Genomic DNA, 18,589 nt, shown 5'->3' with positions numbered 1-18,589 from the left:
TCCCCCCTCCCTTAGACGCCCGCCCCCCTCGGCTGGTGACGTCAGGGCCCTCGGGCCCCGCCCCTGGCAGGCCGGGCACCAATCCGCAGAGGATGCAGAATTTGGGGGGTGGGGGGGGAGAGGGCTGGGGCAGAAAGAGGGCGGAGGGGGTCCCCGGAAGAAGCAGCGATTGGAAGGAGGAAGAGGGGGTATCTGGCCTGTTGTCCATTCCCACACTCAGGGCCCGGGACCCCTCCTCGCCTCGCGTCTCTGAGTTCCAACGACTGAACTCCCTGGTTTCTGAGCTGTGATCGGTGGTGTTTCAGTTTTCCTCCTGCTGCCGGGGAAAGGAGGTCCTCACTTCCCATACCCTCATCGCAGCCCCGTCCCCCACCCAATCAGTATCTGGGTTCTCAAGGAGGCCGGGATCAGGTCTGCCTCCAGAGAGCGCAGGTGGCCCTACGCGGTAACCTAGGAGGCCAAGGAGCAGTCTGAGAGACTGTGTATCTGGTGTTTGGCTTGTCAGCACCGGCCGGTGGATTCAACGGCTCCTAGGGTGGGGGATGGGAATCCAGAATAAGCCGTAGGAGCCTAGCGGCTTGAACCACTCAGGACTGTGAGACTAGACTGGCAGCTAAGGGCCAAGGCACTGCTCTCTCTCTCTCTCTCTCTCTCTCCCTCTCTCTGAGTCCTACTACACCCACACACCATCCCAGGGCAACTGGCTTGAGGGTTAACCCCCTGGCTATCAGCATTGCTGCATGGTGCCATCAACTCACTCTGCAAGGCTAAGAGAGCCCCCAAAGCTGATCACATCTTTTAGGGTAAAGTGAAAGAAATGGATGCATTGCCTGGCTTTCCTGTCACCCTCTGCCTCCCAGTTGTTCTCTCATCCCTGCTTGCACCTGCTCCATTCCTCTACTCAACCTGTTCTCTTTCACACTCCGAAATCTCCAGCTCCCACAGAAATCCTTCTGTGTTAAGGTGGGGTACACCCAGTTTTCCCATTTGGCTTTAGGAATGTCCATCCTAGGGCTCAGCTTATGTGTATTCACCAACTCTGTCCACCTCCTGGATTTACTCCACTTTACTAGTGTATGGTCATATGTCCCCACATGGACTCATATGTGCACCAACATCTGAATATGATCAGCAGGCAGGGACCCTCTGTTAGCACAAACAGAGGAGGAAGAGATAAAAAAAAAAAAAAAAAAAAAAAAAAAAAAAAAAAAAAAAAAAGGCCTATGCAAGCTCACAACCCCGGTCTCACTCCCTGGGCACTCCCAGCAAAGATCTCATGTCTACTCAACCTCAGCCTCAATTCTTGGCTTCCAGGACCTCAGACTTGGTCTTTTCTGTTTCTCCTTTGCTGTTTCCCTCTTCCCTCACTTCTAGAAGGCCCTCTTATCATCCTCCTGCCTCCAGCTAGATAGCCAATGCCAATCATGATATTCTTTTGTTTTTCAGTTGCGGGGTATGTCATGTGAACAAAAGAGCATGTAAAACACATAGGTGCAGTTTAAAGAATATTTACAAAACAAACACCTGTGTCATTTCCTTAAAGATCAAGAAATAGAAAGTTGTCAAGAACCCAGGACTTCCCAAACACACCCAGATCTTCTCTTCATCCATCCCCCCAAGGGACAACCACTGTCCTGACTTTTGTCATAATCATTTCCTTGCTTTTCTTTATAGTTTTATCACCTATATGTCGATCAATAAATATATAGTTTAATGTTTCTTTATTAAAAGAAAATTTGTTATTTGTCTATTCTTTCTCCATTATTTTCCTCGTATATGATTCCAATACATGTCAATACTACAGTTTATCTATTCTGTCACTGAGGGTAATTTTGTGTATCCGAAAGGGCTTGGTAAGAAAAATGGAAACCACATTATGTATTTCAGATAGAAGGGATTTAATACAGGGAATCGGTTACACAGGAGTTAGAAGACTAAAAGTGAAAAGAGAAAGAGAACACTGGGACGACATGGAACTCGTAACCAAATGAAGCAGCGAGGGCTGAGGGAACAAAAGAGAAGAGGTGGGATTGCTGCACCCAAAGAGACCACAGGTAGGGCCCTACTGAGTTGGGGCTCAGAGTCAGGCAAAGTCACCAGCAGGCTGCTGCTTATTCCTCAGAGGAGCTGTTTACAAAGCTGGTTCTTGGCGTGCAGAATGAAGCTGAAGGCTGGAGCCAACTTCCAACGACAGAGCGACTCAAAAAAAACCAGAAATATGGGGAGATAGTTCCTTCTTTCTTCCTCCTGCCTTCCATCTCTCTGTAGTGTCTCTTATTAGCAGAACCTAACAGAAAGCCAATTAGTAACGGAGACTGGGAAGCAAGTTTGCAGAGTCAGATGCACTCAAATCAGACAGCAGAGACACAAATAGTGGATTTAGAGCAGAAAGGCAAGAAATGAATAACTGACATTAGTCTGCCTCTCTACCTGCTCAACATTTATACACATCTTTTTTTTTTTAAGTTTACTTTTATTTATTTTGAGAGAGAGCTAGGAGCAAGCGGCGGGGGGGGGGGCAGAGAAAGCGGGAGACAGAATCCCAAGCAGGCTCTGCGATGTCAGCGCAGAGCCCCATGCAGGGCTCGAATTTGTGAACCAAACCATGAGATCATGGCCTGAGCTGAAACCAAGAGTTAGATGCTTAGCCACCCTGGCACCCCTGTACACATCTTTCTATACGTATTTGAATAGTAACAGGGGTGACTGGGTGGCTGTCAGTTAAGCATCTGACTCTTCGTTTCATCTCAGGTCATGATCTCATGGTTGGTGAGTTTGAGCCCTGTATCAGGCTTTTACTGACAGCTCGGAGCCTGCTTGGGATCCTCTCTCTCTTTCTCTCTCTCTCTCTCACTTTCTCTCTCCCTCCCCCACTCACTCACTCACTCTCTCCCCCTCCCCATTCTCTCTCTCTCTCACTCAAATAAATAAACTTAAAAAAAAAAAAAGAACAGTATGGGGTGCCTGGGTGGCTTAGTCAGTTAAGCGTCTGACTTCAGCTGAGGTCATGATCTCACGGTTCATGGGTTTGAGCCCCGCATCAGGCTCTGTGCTGACAGCTCAGCCTGCTTCCCATTCTGTGTCTTTCTCTCTCAAAAATAAATAAACATTAAAAAAGAAACTTAAAGAAATAAACAGTAATGAACTTCATATGTTTGCCTCGCAAGGTGCAGTTGTCCTTTGTACAAATGAACATGCTCTGGTTCCCACTCCCAAAAGTGGAGCTGCAAAGTCACTTCGGTAACAGTATCCATTTCTGGGTGATGCTAATACCTCACCTAGTTCAGCCACATTTCCTCTAGAAGATTCTGTAACCTAAAGGCTAAATTATGAAGTTCATTATCAACAAAAAACTGCCTATAAAATAAGGGAAAGAAAGGAGGGGAGAGATTAATGTGTAGAGATTAACATGTAGATTAATATGTCATTATTACATATGTAATACTATGTATTATTAATATGTATTATTAATACAAAACAAGCAAGAAAGGAAATACCTATGGCTTCTACAATCCTTATTCCTGTAACTGTCACAAGTTTACCTTTATAACTCTCCTCTTCCATTACTCATTTCATTTTCACTTTGCCTGTAGCCATAACCTCAGCTTGTTAATTGTTTGTTTTTTAATCAGGTCAAGTGACCAAGCCTTTTGCTATTGGACATGGAAGAAAGGAGAGGCACGCCAGAGAATCCCATGGGTCCTAGGCATAGTCTTCCCTACTTCATAGCTGCAACCCAATATCCCTTGGAATTTGGGATAGTCACCCCATAGTAACCTTCTGTGCTCTGAGCTCAGGCGAGCCTCGATCTCCAGTTTAGTGGACCCACTGTTGTATCTGGTGAAAGGATTCCTCCCTAGGTGTAGTAAATGTTGTCAGTGCTCCTCCCACATTCGCTCAGCTCTTGGGTACACTGGAAGAACTGCCAACTGCCAAAAAAAACTGCAGCTCTTTCCCCAAGGGCTCTCTCTGGCCACTGGAGCCTGCTCTACTCCAACAAACACTGGGCAGGCTGAAAGTTCTGGGGAATTATACTTCTATCCAGAGCAACCCTGAGGAAATAACTGATGGGGATTGGTGAATAGATACCCCAGCTCCCTCAGCCCTCACTTGGGATGGTCCTGAGGCTCACATTATTATTGGTTCCCTGAGTGTCCCAACAGGATTTTAAGCTCTAGCTGGTCACGCTCTTAATATATATATTTTCTAATGTTAGAAAGAGAGAAGACCTGAGTGAGGGAGAGGAGCAGAGAGAGAGAGAGAGAGAGAGAAAGAATCTCAAGCAGGCTCCACACTTAGCGCAGAGCCCAATGCAGGGTTCGATCCCACGACCCTGGAATCATGACCTGAGCCAAAAGCAGGAGTTGGACACTCAACCGACTGAGCCACCCAGGTGCCCGTAGTTGTTCACACTCTTAACTTTCCTGAGGCTATGCCCTTATTAGCCTCCTCTCCTTCCCCGTGTTCCTTTCTCACTTGCTTCCTGGTGCTTCTTAGCATCATTTCCCAAATAAAAACTTGCCTTTGAATCCTTTCCCTGGGTTCTACTTCTAGGGCAACTCCCCAAAATACAGCTGGTATTTTAAGTGATCCTAGGAAGCAGGTTCTCAGGATAGGATTCTGGAATTGTATTATTCACCATCCATATGGCAACAAGGGTTACTTTGCTGAGGTAAGTGGAGTCCTTAGATCGACTAGAGTGCTGCACATCATGATTACTTTCCCCTTGGTGAATACAGGGTGTACGGCCTGTGAATATCTCTAGTATTTGAGACGTAGGAGGGAAGTGGTCATTATAAGGACAGCAGAGTTGGCCGGTTGTTAAATGACATCAAAGTGCTAAAAGACAAAAATGAGAGACTCACAGCCAACTATCAACTCAGGGTTCAGGGTGAGAGCAGGAAGGCCTCTATGGCAGCATTTAAGGAAACTCTCATCTGCAGCCTGTGCTGAAAATCGATCCCATAATCTGATTGTAAGAATAGCAGAATTATATCTTTAAAGACGTGACAAGTCTTTAAAGTCTTTAAAGTCTTTAAAATAGCAGAATTGTATCTTTATAGACGCAACAAGTCAGGCCCCTGAGATCTGGTATGGGATCACCTGTCCCGGGACCCTCAGATTTTTTCCCTGAGCCCTTTGGGGCAGCAGAAGTGGCCTCTCCTTGCCTGCATACTGTGCAAAGTCCACATCTGAGGCAGATGCCCCATAAGATGATCTTCAAGCTCTGACTCTGACTCCCTCCATGATTCTAAAAAAATTTTTTTTAACATTTATTCATTTTTGAGAGTGAGAGAGACAGAGCATGAGCGGGGGAGGGGCAGAGACAGAGGGAGACACAGAATCAGAGGTAGGCTCCAGGCTCCGAGCTGTCAGCACACACACAATCAGAGGTAGGCTCCAGGCTCCGAGCTGTCAGCACAGAGCCCGACGCGGGGCTCGAACTCGTGGACTGCGAGATCATGACCTGAGACAAAGTCGGACGCTTAACCGACTGAGCTACCCAGGGACCCCACGGTTCTAGACCCATAACTTCGGTTAAGTGTCACCATGCACCAAGCGGGGAAGTACTATCCCAGCGACGACAAGAAAGGGATTATTCATCAGAAGACTGCAGGATCTGACTGGCTAACATGTCGCAGAAATTGGGAGAAGGTGCCTCTACTTACCCCATGAGAGTGCTGGACGGAGGCCAGGGGGTGGAATATAAATAAGTCTGGATAACGGAGAGTTTATTGATCTGGGATACTCTCCCAGAGCCGAGGAGTTAACATTTTAAAGGCTCGGCAAGGACATCTGAAGCCAGTTGCAAGATGTTACTGGCATAGATCTTCAAAGTTTAGGAAAATCTACGCATTACGGCAAATGAGGTGGAGAGGCCGGGACTGAGCAGCAGAATACTGGGGAGGGGGGTTCAAAGGCAGAGAGGTGGGCACACCAGAATGAAATTATAATTATATGTGATCAGGGAACCCTCCAGCCCTCTGTATTCTTCGTGGAGGCCCAGAGATACTTCTTCAATAAAGTGATAAGAAACGGGCTAGATGTTAGGGGACCCTGGCACTCTTTACAACTCAGTAGTGGTTCTGCTCTGCAGGCGAAAGTCGGTGGTAGCAGAAGCTGCTGCGGAAGGGGGCTTCCCAGAGTCGATGTGTACGACGGGAGCCCAGAACAGAGGCCAGGCGATGGCACTTAATCAGCAGGGTCAAGGTGGACCCCCGTAATGGGCAGAAAGGCCAAAATGGTCACCTGGGATCTATTGTGAGTGTTCTCACTTCTTCCGAATTGCTGTGTCGTATGGTTGGTTATTCTATGCTTCACTTGCTGAGGAACAGCCAAACTGTTTCCACAGGGGTCGATTCATTTTACATTCCCACCAGAGATATACGAGGGTTCCAGTTTCTCCAGCAACACTTGTTATTTTTCCTTTTTTATTTTATTTTGCTTTTTTTATTTTGAGAGAGAGAGAGAGAGAGCACAAGAAGGGAGAGGGGCAGAAGAAAAGAGAGAATCGTAAGCAGGCTCCTCACTCGGCTTGGAGCCTGATCCAGGGCTCGATCCCACAACCCTGGGATTATGACTTGAGCCAAAATCAGGAGTCAGGCACTCAACTGACTGAGCCACCCAGGCGCCCCACTTCGAACATTTTTTAAATGGGTTGTCTGTCTTTGTGCGATTGACTTTTAAGCCGATTCTACTAATTTGCTGAAAATTTCTATACGCTGAATCAATTAACCTGTAGCTTCTTTTGGATTTTCTTGATACATAATTAGGTCATTTGCAAAAACAGGTTTGTCTTTTCCTCACCAAATAACAAGTATCCTTGTTCTGTTTTTGGCCTCAGAAGGAAAGATTTCAATACCAAGTGTGATGTTTGCTATAAGTTTTTTGTAGGTATCTCTTATCAGGTTACAGAAGTTCCCTTCTATTTTAGTTTGCTCAAAGTGTTCATCATTAACGGGTGACAAAATTTTATCAAATGCTTTTTCTGTTTCTGAAATGAATATTTGGTTTTTACTCTGTCTTTACGTTCATGTGGAGGATTACATAAATTGATTTTTTCTAATGTGATCAAATTCCATTTCTAGGATAAGCCAATTTGGTCATGGTATATTACCTTTTTTATATATATTATTGGCTTTAGTTTGCTAAATGTTTTATTCATTTAGGCTTTTAAAATTTATGTTCATGCGTGAGATTGACCTATTATTTCCCTCCCTTGTACTATCCACGCCAGGTTTGGGTATTAAGATTATGCTGTTAAATGAGTTAAGACATGCCACCTTATTTTTTATGCTTCATGACATAATTTGTGAATCTTTGGAAGCATTTGCTTCTTGAATATGTGACTGAATTTAGTGATGAAGCTATCTGGTCATGGAACTATCTTTGCTGATTCAGTTTCTTTAATCGTTGTGCATCATGTGGGTATTCTATTTATTCTTTTTTTTTTTGTCTTAGTTTTTTTATTTTGACTTTGTCAACTGGTTCTCCATTTTTATTATTATTATTTTTTTAAAAAATTTAATGTTTATTTTTTTAACGTTTTATTTATTTTTGAGACAGAGAGAGACAGAGCATGAACGGGGGAGGGGCAGAGAGAGAGGGAGACACAGAATCGGAAGCAGGCTCCAGGCTCTGAGCCATCAGCCCAGAGCCCCACGCGGGGCTCGAACTCATGGACCGCGAGATCGTGACCTGAGCCAAAGTCGGACGTTTAACCGACTGAGCCACCCAGGAGCCCCTAATGTTTATTTATTCTTGAGACAGAGACAGAGCATGAATAGGGGAGGAGCAGAGAGAGAGGGAGACACAGAATCTGAAACAGGCTCCAGGCTCTGAGCTGTCAGCACAGAGCCCGACGCAGGGCTTGAACCCACGAACTGTGAGATCATGACCTGAGCTGAAGTCAGACGCTTAACTGACTGAGCCACCCAGGCGCCCCAACGGTTCTCCATTTTTAAAACTCAACAACACCGAAGAATAATTTACACACAATAAATGGGCCCGTGTTAATTTTACAAGTCAATGAGTTTTGACAAACACATACACCCACTATCAAGATATGGAATAATCTATCACTAAAAAGATTCCTTTGTGGGTCTTCCCAGTCAATCCTTTGCCTCACCCTTGTCCACAGGCAACCATTTATCTACTTTGTCACTGTAAACTAGTTTTTTTTTTAAAGAATTTTATTTAAATGTAATCATATAGGATGTATGTGTCTAGTTTCTTTCACTTAGCATAACATTTTGGGAATGTATTCATGTTGTTGCAAGTATCATTAATTCATCCCTTATTTATTATTATTATTATTTTTAATGTTTATTTATTTTTGAGAGAGAGACAGAGAGCAGAGGAGGGGCAGAGAGAGAGAGGGAGACACAGAATCCGAAGCAGGCTCCAGTCTCTGAGCTGTCAGCACAGAGCCTGACGCGGGGCTCGAACTCACACACTGCTAGATCATGACCTGAGCCAAAGTCGGGCGCTTAACCGACCGAGCCACCCAGGAGCCCCAATTCACCCCTTATTGTTGCTGATGGGGATTGGTGGATAAATACAGTGGATAAAATGTAGTATCCCACTGTATAGATATAACACAATTTATTTGTCCATTTACTTGCTGATGGATATTGGGATTGTTTTGATTCTGTTGACTATTTCGGCGAAAGCTAGGACACATGGTATTGTATACATTTTCAATACTTGTAATCAAATATTTTCATTTCTCTTGGGTATATACCTTAAAGCAGACTTGCTAGATCACATGGTAAGTATATGTTGAACTTCATAAGAAATTTCCAAAGTGGTGGTACCATTTTACATCCCCATCACCAATGTATGAGACAGCCACTTGCTTCTTACAGTAGACAACATTCAGTATATTTATTCTTTTTAATTTTAGCCACTCCGGTGGGTGTGCGGTGGGACCCCAATATGGTTCTTCTTTACTGAGGTGGAATTTACATACGGCAAAATGTTTAGATGTCAAGCATGACATTCACTAATTTAGTAGATACGTGCACTCATGTATCCCACATAGCAGTTAGGGAACAGAACATTTCCACAACTCCGAGGACATTCTCCCGTGCTTCGTCCTAGTCAGTCTGCTCAGAAGCAACCACTGACCCGATTTCTAGAACCATAGATTCGTTTTGCCTACTCTAAAACTTTATAGATATGGAATCACACAATAAATACTCTGGCACTGGCTGTTTTTCGTTCAGCACGATGTTTTTGAGATTCGCTGATGTTGAAGTGTCTGTAAGTAACTATTTACTTTTATCGATAAGAAGTATACCACAGTTTGTTCATTCTCCCGTTGATAGACATTTGAGCTGTTTGTAGTGTTTGGCTATTATGAAGAAAACTTCCAAGAACATTCTCATTCAAGATATATTTCATATCTCTGGGATAAATATCTAGGATTGATTAAAGGAATCATAGGATAAGTATATGGTTAACTTTTAAAGAAACCGCCAAGCCGATTTCCAAAGTGGTTGTGCAATTTGCACGATATATAAAAGTGTAAGATTTCCAACGCTCCACCCCCTTTCCAACACTCAGTGCTGTTGATCTCTGCATTTTATTTTTTTAAATTTTTTTTAAGTTTATTTATTTATTTTGAGAGAGAGAGAGAGAGCACAAGCAGGGGAGGGGCAGAGAGAGGGAGAGACAGAATCCCAAGTGGGGCTCGAACTCATGAATTGTGAGATCACGACCTTGGGCTGAGATAAAGAGCCGGGTGCTTAACCTACTGCACCACCCAGGCACCCCTGTTGATCTCTGCATTTTAGCCGTTTAACTGGGTAGGTAGTGGTATCTCCTTGTGGACTTAATTTTTTTTTTTCATTTCTCTAATGACTAATGATGCTGAGCTTTTCAACGAGCTCGTTAGCCATTTGTGTGTGTGTGTGTGTGTGTGTGTGTTTGTGTGTGTGATGTGTCTGTTCAAGTCTTTTGCAAATTTTTTTCATTGAGTTGTTTGCCTGGTTTCATCATTGAGTTGTAGGAATTCTTTACATAGTCTAGATGCAAGCCTTTTGTCAGATATGTACGTTGCAAACATTTTCTCTCAGACCGTGACTTACTGCATTACTCAAGGTGCTGAGTTTTGTTTCCCAAAATGCTAGACTTGGTCCTATCAGGCAATTAGTTAACTTACTCATGAGAAACTCAATTCTTTTGAAGCTTATTTTTAAGGTGTTAGGGGAGGTCTAAATGTGCCTTTACTCTAACGCTACAGTAGCCCTGTTACCAAGGTGTCTGTTACCTTTCTAGAGCCTCTCCTGAGTGCCCTGGGTGTTTTAACAAGGATTCTCCACTCTGGGTGGCCGGAACTTAGCTGCGTCCTCACCTTCTGTAATCTCTGGCAAGTCTTTCGCTTACAGCCTGCCACTGCCTCTCTCAGATGGGTGGAGTTTCAGCCTCACATACGTGGCTTAGTATTCAACGGCAGTCTCAGGGACACTCTGATGCATATTTCTGGAGCTCTTTCTATACATAGCTCCTTTATCTGTAATATTCCATTTTGCAAATTCCAGTTGTGAAAGCCTCCCTAACCTCTGATCTCTTGTCTCAACCCCGGCAAACCCCGCTGCTTTGGGACAACTTCCCAGCACCGATGAGGCCGTGCCTCCAGGCAGAAACTGGGACAAGCATGGGGGCTTACTTTGTTTGTTCCCCTCGTCTTTGAGATTTCAGCCCTGCACCGCCCATCGTCAGTGTCTACAACGGTTGTTTCATACGTCTCGTCTAGTCTTCTAGTCGTTTACAGCAAGACAGCCAGTCCAGTCCTTGCAGCTCCATCATGATGAGGTAGAATTCCCTTTTGGCTTCTGGAGAGGGTAGAAGTCATAGTTTTCTAAGACTCTGCCCATTTTATTGAAAATTTTAAATTCTTGGCATAAAATAAATGTATCCATAATATACTCTTATTTTTATTTTTCTTAAGTTTATTTTTTTAAGTTTATTTATTTTGAGAGAGAGAGAGAGAGAGCATGCGAGCAGAGCAAGGACAGAGAGAGAGGGGGACAGAGGACCTGACGTGGACTCTGCACTGACAGCAGCAAGCCCCATGCGGGGCTCAAACTCATGAACTGTGAGATCGTGACTTGAGCTGAAGTTGGCCGCTCAACTGACTCAGCCACTCAGGCGCCCCCTCTTATTTGTAATGTCCTTAAAACTGGTAGTGAAGTTCACCTTTTCATTTACTTCTTAAAGTTTCTTTATTTTAAGTGATCTCTACACCCAACGCGGGGCTGAACTCACAACCCCGAGAACGAGTCACATGCTCTTGCGATTGAGCCAGCCAGGCGCCCAATCACCTTTTCATTACTGACGTTTGCCGAACGAGATCTTTGTTTTCATAAGTCACACTAGAGATTTTTACATTTTATTAATCTTTTAAAAGAAGTAACTTTGTTGTTATTGATTCTATGATACTTTATTTTGTGTTTTATGTATTTTTACTCTTACTTTTTTCTACTTTTTTTTTTAACAGTCAACTTAGTTAACATACCGCGTAGTCTTGGCTTCAGTAGAACCTAGTGATTTGTCTCTTATATATAACATCCAGTGCTCCTCCTGAAAATTGCCCTCCTTCATGCCTGTCACCCATTTAACTCACCCACCCCACCCTCCCCCTCCAGCAACCTTCAGTTTGTTCTCTATTTTTAAGAGTCTCTTGGGGCACCTGGGTGGCTCAGTGGTTTGGGTGTCCGACTTCGGCTCATGTCATGATCTCACAGGTTCATGGGTTCGAGCCCCGTGTCGGGCTCTGTGCTGACAGCTCAGAGCCTGGAGCCTGCTTCAGATTCTGAGTCTCCCTCTCTCTCTGCCCCTCTCCTGCTTGTTCTCTCTCTCTCTCTTAAAAATAAATAAAAGCTTAAAAAAAAAGTCTCTTATGGTTTACCTCCCTCTCTGTTTTTAAAAATTTTTTTTTAATGTTTATTTTATTTTTGAGAGAGACGGAGCATGATCAGTGGAGGGGCAGAGAGAGAGGGAGACACAGAATCCAAAACAGGTTCCAGGCTCCAAACTGTCAGCACAGAACCCGACGCGGTCTCCAACTCAAGAACCGTGAGATCATGACCTGAGCCGAAGTCGGACACTTAACCGACTGAGCCACCCAAGCGCCCCAGGTTGTTCATTTTCTTATTGTTGAATTTTATGACTTCTTTGAGTATTTTCAATAATAGTCCATTATCAGATGTATCTTTTGCAAGTATTTTCTCCCAGTCTGTGGCTTGTCTTCTCGTTCTCTTGGCATTGTCTCTCATTCGGTTCAAAACTTTTTATAATTTCCATTTTGGTTTCTTCTTTAACCCATGGGAACCAGGAGGGCAGGTAGAGACATACAGAGATGTATAAACATATATGTCTCTCTGTGTACATATGTATGTATACATATGTTTATATATTTGTAAATATATTTTAGACATGTATAGATAAATGTTTATTAATAAATAATAATAAATTATAATAAATAAATAGATAATAAATAATAAATTGCTTTATTGCCAAGAAATTGGCTTACTCAGTTGAGGGGGTGCTGATCAGCAAGTCCAAAGTCTATAGGGCAAGTGTTGACACTTCAGTCCACAGGTAGAATTTCTTCGTCATCAGGGAACCCTTACTTTTGCTCCATAAGGCCTTTCAACTGATTGGATGAGAACCATCCATATTATCTTTTACTTAAAGTCAACAGTCTGTAGATGTTAATCACATATAAAAATACCCTCAGAGAACACCTAGATTCGTGTTTGATTGAATGAGCCCTGTAGACTAGTCAAGTTGGCATGTAGAATGAACCCATCACCCTGCTTTATCGGCCTCTGTCTGATGTTTCTCTCATGATGAGACCTGAGGTTATGAGCTGCAGGAAGGGAGATCATGGAGTTCCAGATTCATCCCACCATATCAAGTGTGCATACTGTTAACATAACTAACGACGGATAATGTTGATCCTGCTCCCTGGCTGAGGTAGCATTTATCAGGTTATTCCACTGTAAAGTTATATGTGTCCCTCCCCACACACACACTTTCCAAACTGTACTCTTTTGAAGGTAGTCACTATGCATAGCCTACCCTTGAGTAGTGGAGGGGGGTATCAATATGTAGTCTTTAGAATTCGTCCGTATGGGAGATTTATCTCTTCTCCTCCATTTATTAATGTATTCAATTATTTAAATATATCAATATGGACTCATGGATATTTAGTTTCTACTTTAGGTTATAATCCAATTCTATTTTATTTATTTATTTTGCTCAAATTGTTCTCGCTTTGGCCATTGGGAGCTGCATGGTCCGCGTTTTCCCGTCTTCTTACCTTCACCTTTCAGCATTCACAATCCACAAGCGTTTACTGACGTCTACTGTGTGCCATGCCCTGCGCTAGTCATTCACGACCTACGTGTGGTTTAGTACATAAGTGGAGAGAAGGAACAGGAAGAAGGACACTCGAAGTTAGAACTGTGAGATTTGAACAGGAGTAAGGAGCGATAGGCTCCGATCTGGGCTTTAGAAAGGTCATCAGTTACGGGGAAGCCTATGAATGGCTCCTCGGTGATTGGCCAGAGAAGGTGGAAGTTTTGCAGTTACTGCCAGGTTTCTGGCTTGAGCTATGGGTGGATGGGGGTGTCACTGGCTGACAGAGGGCAACTTGGAAGAGGACCAAGTTACAAGAGTGTGCACAGTGAAAAGAGAAGATAGGAAAGACAGACTTTGGGGAGCACTGACATGGGGGGAGGTGATAGGAGGAAGGTGAACCAGCCTAGAAGATAGAGAAGAAACCATCAAAGGAATAGGGGAGGGAAACTGAAAGCAGATATTTCCAAGAAGGGAGAGAGGCTGCACATGTCAAATGCTACAGAGAAGTCCAGCTGGGGAGCTGGAAAGTGTCCATTAGATTTAGCAACTAATTGGTTATTAGTGGAAAGGAGAGACAGGGAAGAGGCTGGACAGTCTTGGGCAGAGGAGGGAACAAGAGGCAAGGAAGAGGAGTTGAGCTGTGAAGGGGAGGAGAGCAACAGGACAATCATGGTCGGGTCAAGAGAAGATTGGTTATTTTAATGGGATAGGCTTGAGTTCATTTAGGGCTGTAGGGAAGGAGCCAGTGTGTGCGTTGGGAGAAGTGGGCACACAGTGAGGGAGGACGACTGAAGTGGTGGGGGCCAGTTGGAGGGCTCAGGAGAGGTAGGGAGTCACTAGGAGCAGCCTGGGCCCCCTGGAGGGCAGGCGGTGTCACTACAGACAAGTTTACAGGCGTCGGGGTAGGAGAGGCTGTTTACTAAATTCTTTAAAGTCCAGGGGCCTTTACTGAGGAGAGAAATCCTCACTACTTGGTTTCATGTCCCTTTTACTAACTTTCTGAATCTACTAACTGATACTGCTTTAAGCAATCAACATCTCTAATATTTGCCCGGCACATTCACCCCAATTAGGAATTTGACAAACTAAATTTCTCTAAACATTTTAAACTTGAGTTGCCTTTTGACAATGACAGTAAAAAAATAAGTGGGGCGCCTGGGTGGCTCAGTCTGTCGAGCGTGGGCTCAGGTCACGATCTCGCGGTCTGTGGCTTCGAGCCCCGCGTCGGGCTCTGTGCTGAGAGCTCGGAGCCCGGAGCCTGCTTCGGATTCTGTGTCTCCCTCTCTCTCTCTTGCCCCTTCCCCACTCACACTCTCTCCGTGTCTCAAAAATAGATGATAAATAAATAAATAATTTAAAAAATTAAAAAAAAATAAAATTGCTTCCAAACATACTGTCTGGTTACCAGGCAAACCGAGGCTTCTTTGCAATGGTTATTTTCCAATGATCTAAAGTCTCTCTTTCTTTCTTTCTTTTTTTTTTTTTTTTTTCATGTTTATTTTGTTTGAGAAAGAGACAGAGCACGAACGGGGGAGGGGCAGCGAGAGAGGGAGACACAGAATCCGAAGCAGGCTCCGAGCTCCGAGCTGTCAGCACAGAGCCCGACACGGGGCTCAAACTCGCCACCAACAAGCTCACGACCTGAGCTGTAGTCGGACACTCAACCGACTGAGCCACCCAGGCACCCCTAAAGTCTGTCTTTAAAGTACAAAATGAGGAGAGGGAACTTAAAGCCACTGCATGGAGGCATCTCTCATGTCCTTGCTTATTTTTTGCTCTCATTTTCTGCCCCTTTGATCACACACAAGGATGGATGGCCACTGGGGCAGAGGCCTGTCCCCGGCCAGAAGCACATTCTGACTCTCTGGACTTCCTGTTCGTGTTGCCCCGCCTCCTTTGCACACCTGGCTTGTTTCAGGCTCGCCTAATTACCCTTACTTGCCTGGTGCTCAAACCACGCCTGCCCAGCAGAAGGGCTTCTCGGCACTGCCCTGAATGTATTCCTGCTTCTTCAGGACATGAAAGCCGCTATCATCCTGGGATTCTTATTCCCTTTCCTCTGCTACGTCACAGGAGGGAATCCCTGCTCATCCTGAGGTTTAGAGGCCAAAATGATGTGACTTAGTGCCTGCGAGCCTCCTCCCGTGGGTTCTGGGCTGCTGCCTTTGCACCGTCCCAGGATGGGGGAGGGGGGTTACTCTCTCCCAGACTTGAAGGCCCCGGGACCCTCAGCATGGGTTTCAGGCTTCTGTATCTCCAAGCACCTAGCATGGAGCCCCATACATTAGTAGGGCGAAATAAATGTTATGGACCTACTCCTTGGATGAATAAAGGAACTAACGCCACATCTTTTCAGAGCTGAGGCTTAGGAAACCCCATTTCATCCAGCTATCCAAAAGATAAACTGAGGCATAGACTGGAAACCCTTCCCCGGTCCTCCTCCTCCTGCCCATATCAGACCTAGTATTTTTTCTCCCAAGTCTCCCAGCTGTCAGCACTGGATTCTGAGATAGGGGCCTGGGCCCTGCAGACAGGCTCCCTACTCCCCACCCCACCCTACCCCACCCTGGGCCCCTTCTGCACCACTGGCCAGGCCCAAGTTGAAATCAACCAGTGTTGGGGCAGGCCTGAGGCTCTGGGTCCTGATTGGCTGCTCCAAGGCTTATTCAAAAAGAAACAAAGCACAGTCAACGGGGGGAACTTGGACTTGGGGACTCCTTGTCCTTCTCCAAGCTCAAGAAGGGACAGTTGAGTTACTAAGCTGAATCTGCTGGAGCCTGTTGGCCTCGCCACCCAGGGAGACGGAGCACGTGGGAGGAATAGAGGGTTCTGAAACATCCCCCACGAGGTCTTTCCAGAGCTCAGCCTCGCTGTTGGGATTGGAGGTGGGCAGCTCTAGGTCTCCTGACTGGGACAGTCTACAGAGGAGGAGAAGCTAGGGTTGGGGGTTTGGGGACCCAGAGGCCTTGCTCCCCTCCTTCTCCACCAGCCAGGCCTTTGGGCATCTACCCCCACCTGCTGGGAGTGTCACATCTCAGGGTCCCGCAGATGGAGGCCTCCCCTCAAGGGATCCCTGTGCTGACTAGGGTTTCCCCTAACTAGTAAGAGCAGATACAGTTGGTTTGACTCCAAAGCCTTTGGCTGAACCACAACTCCCCTGAACACACACGCGCGCGCGCGCACACACACACACACACACACACAGTGGGGGACACACCCATAGGCCCAGGCCCTGAGACAGACCCTGCCATCAGCTGTCAGGCGGAGGCGCCAAACATCTGGCTCAGCAGATAGGAGGGGTGAGAAGAAAGGGAGCTGTTTCTGGAGGGAGGAGCCATCCGCCATCTGTCAAGTCAGGCCTGGCGCTCTCCTGGAGGAAATATCCCCTCCTCCGGGAAGGGTGGTGAGAGAAGGGGCCCCCACGGGCTGGGAGGGGAGGCCCAGACTGACAGGGAGCCCCCTTCCCTGCTTCCCTGAGGAGGGGTGAGTCAGCCACAGAGACCCCAGGGGATGCTTGTGAAAGACAAGTCAGGGGCAAGACCTGAACGGCAGAGGGAGGGTGCCCTGCCCCCACCTCCTGCCCAGCTCAGGTGCACCAGCAGCTGTCTCCCCACTGGAGCCACGGACACGCACTAAACAGGAGCAAATTCCTGCACATCATCCCTCTCCCCTCCCCTCCTTCCCTTCCTTCCCCCCTCATCGCCCTGCCCAGGCCCAGCCCAAGAAGTGTGGAGCTCCAGCCAATGCTGGCTGTTGAGGTTTCACGTGGAATCACAACTGCAGCGACATATTGTATCCGCACTTTATTTAAAAAAAAAATTTATGTTTATTTATTTATTTTGAGATGGAGAGAGACAGAGCATGAGTGAGGGAGGAAGAGAGAGAGGGAGACGAGACACAGAATCCGAAGCAGGCTCCAGGCTCCGAGCTGTCAGCACAGAGCCCGACGCGGGGCTCGAACCCACGAACCGTGAGATCATGACCTGAGCCGAAGTCGACGCCCAACCGACTGAGCCACCCAGGCACCCCTATCCGCACCTTATTTTAAAATAAAGGGCCCAGGGGAGGGTGACTGGGGAAGACCATGCTTAATGCTGGGGTTCCTCTCACACAGTGCAAGTTGCCCTGGGGACCACAGATGGAAACTTCCAGATGTGGCATCCTGCTACCTTGGCTCCTGGCATCAGGGGCCCTCTGAGCCCAGAGGCATAGTGCCTGGAGCTGACCCTCCCCCCCCTCCTGCTCCCCCTCCCCCCCAACCTCCCTGACCTGCAAAAGAGGCTGTTCCATGCTTCTGATATTTCAAAGGGTCAGGCATGGAAAGCAGGGAGGAGGGACAGGCAGCTTCCCAGCGGTGGCTGGTCGCCTGATAATGCATGCTCAGCCTCCATGCCACCTTGTTCTGAGCTCCGACTGGGGGCAGGCCCACCCTGAAAGCAGAGGGTGACCAGGTCACAAGGAAGCCGTTGGGAAGGGGAAGAATTGTGTGGTGGAGGTCCCTCCAAAGGGGAGGTGGCTAGACTGGAGAGGGACTGAGCTCAATTTTTGTTTAAGTTTATTCATTTTGAGAGAGTGAGAGAGCAGGGGAGGGAGAGAGAGAGAGAGAGAGAGAGAGAGAGAGAATCCCAAGCAGGCTTCACACGGTCAGCGCAGAGCCTGGCACGGGGCTCGAACTCACGAACTCTGAGATCACAACAGATCACGATCGGAGCCGAAATCAAGAGTCAGATGCTTAACCGACTGAGCCACCCAGGTACTCTGGGACTGAGCTCAATTTTAAACATTTAACCAGGGGAAGGGAGAGTGCAGAGACCTGGACTAGTAGGGCGGGACCTGGGACCAAGAGCAAGTTCAAAGCCAGGAGGCCCGGTCGGGAGGTCAGCAGAAACGGGGTCAGAAGGAGGAATTTGGACTTTATCCTGAGGCCGCCCGCCAGGAGCGCCAGGAGCGGCTGGAAGTAAGGTAGGGAGTGCAGGGTCAGTGGGCCCCTGGCGCCGCGCGTGGCTCACTGTGTGTGCCCTGGCCCCATAGCCCTTCGGGAAGGAAGAGGGAGCCTGCTCTTCATACTTCCTCCGCCCAAGCAAGGCTCCCATCATCCCGGGCAGGTCGCCTGGGCCCTAAGTAGACAGGGGCAGGGAGAGGGGGTGTCTCCAGCTGTGAATCCGGGCAGTCAGACCCGAGGGGCAGGCCTTCAGGCCTCTGTAAGCCTATGGGCTTC

This window comes from Panthera uncia, chromosome E1 (genome assembly GCF_023721935.1).
Source record: "Panthera uncia isolate 11264 chromosome E1, Puncia_PCG_1.0, whole genome shotgun sequence".
Lineage (NCBI taxonomy): Eukaryota > Metazoa > Chordata > Mammalia > Carnivora > Felidae > Panthera > Panthera uncia.
This window is presented reverse-complemented; position numbering follows the sequence as displayed.